The sequence below is a fragment of the Mus caroli genome, unplaced genomic scaffold (genome assembly GCF_978045245.1).
Source record: "Mus caroli unplaced genomic scaffold, Mus_caroli_1 scaffold_12, whole genome shotgun sequence".
In the NCBI taxonomy this organism is placed as follows: Eukaryota; Metazoa; Chordata; class Mammalia; order Rodentia; family Muridae; genus Mus; species Mus caroli.
This window is the reverse complement of record NW_028227267.1, coordinates 62,710,683-62,712,274: the sequence shown is the minus strand read 5'-3', so window position 1 is coordinate 62,712,274 and position 1,592 is coordinate 62,710,683. Positions and strand designations below refer to the sequence as shown.

General features: G+C 48.5%; 1 non-coding gene across 1 annotated transcript; it reads right to left on the bottom strand.

Annotated features, from left to right (window-relative positions):
- Positions 1-616: 616 nt before the first annotated feature.
- LOC115029291 (small nucleolar RNA SNORA48) lies at positions 617-753 on the bottom strand. The gene has a single exon (XR_003834866.1). It is a non-coding gene; the product is annotated as a small nucleolar RNA SNORA48 (small nucleolar RNA).
- Positions 754-1,592: the final 839 nt, after the last annotated feature.

The following is a 1,592-nucleotide window of genomic DNA, read 5'->3' as shown; positions in this document are numbered from 1 at the left end:
AGGGGCTGGGCTAGCTCTCTTGACTACTGCAAGTTGTGGGGGAAGGGCATCATCTCTGCATCCATGTCACCTCAGGGCACATGAGAAGCAGGATCAGTCCGACTGTGCTCATGCCCAGGGGCCAGTTCATCTGTGCCCCCTCCACTAGGGCCAGCACTGCTGTGCTGCCCAAGTGAAATGCAGGGCCCACTCTCCTGAGTGGCTCTGTCTGCAAGGGACCAGGGCCAGCTCATTCCTTTTCAGCTCTTGAGATCACCTCAGAGGACAAGGGGGTTGGGTATCACCTCTGTGCCCATGTCACCCCATGGCAGACAAGTGATGGGATCAGATTTCCTACATTCATCCCCAAGGGATGGCTCACTCACACACCCCTGCCACCAAGGCCAGCTCCACTGTGCTGCCTAGGCAAGGCACAGGACCTGCTCTCCCTGGAGTGCTGCCTCACACCACAATGAGTGAGAAATGGGACCAGCTCTCCAGAGCACTGCCACAGCCAGTCAGAGATGGGGCCAATTCTGCACAACCCCTAGACATCCACATAGTCCCAGCAACTGTCCCCCCCAAATGTAGACCTCAGTGGCAGCTACACTGCCTGGATTTGATTTGCTTTTTTTCTGTGTGTGTCCTAGGCATAAAACAGCTTTGGCCACCAAGTCAGGCATCAAGCTTGGATGAACAAAGGACCTACTCTGTCCCTGACTGATATAAAAGCAATCCCAACACCAAGATGTCCTTTTGCCCATTGCAGGGGAGGAGATGGGTGTAGGGGTGGGGGCATTGAATTTTCTTAATCAGGGATTGATGGAGGAGGGCCCAGCTCATTGTGGGTGGTGCCATTCCTGAGCTGGTGGTCCTGGGTACTATAAGAAAGTAGGCTGAGAAAACCATGATGAGCAAGCCAGTGAGCAGCATTCTTCCATGGCCTCCAACTCAGCTCCTGCCTTCAGGTTCCTGCCCTGTTTGAGTTCCTGTCTTGACTTCCCCCAGAAAAGAATAATGATGGACAATGAATGTGGAAATATAAGCCAAATAAACTCTATTTTTCTCAATTTGCTCTTGGTCATAGGGTTTTATTACAACAGCAATAACTCTAACTAAGACTCTCAGATTTGTTTTTCCCCTTCCTATTTTTTCAGCATTATCATTCCAAATATCTACCCAGAACCTAATATGTGTCAGAAACCACCACAGGAGTGGTAATGTAGAGATAAACAGAATGCTTTTCTGCCTTGTGGCAATTCACCACTTATTGTAAGACTTGTACAAAGAAGATCTAAATATATTTTAGTCCGAAAACAGTGAAGAAATTTAAAAAGAAATAAAAGCCTAGGAGATGGCTCAGTTGGTAAAGTGCTCACCGTGCAAGCATGAAGATCTGAGTTCGATCCCCAGAAACTATGTAAAAGGGGAAAAAGATTCTTGTGTGTTGGTTTATAAAGGTTGTGCATGGTGTTTTGTGCTTGTAATCTCAGTCCCAGGAAGATGAAAGAAGAGGGTCCCTGGGGCTCCCTAGCTGTGCAGTTCAGCCTACTTGATGAGTCCCAGGCCAGTTGGAGATTCTGTCTCAGCACCAAAGGAACAGTAATCAAGGT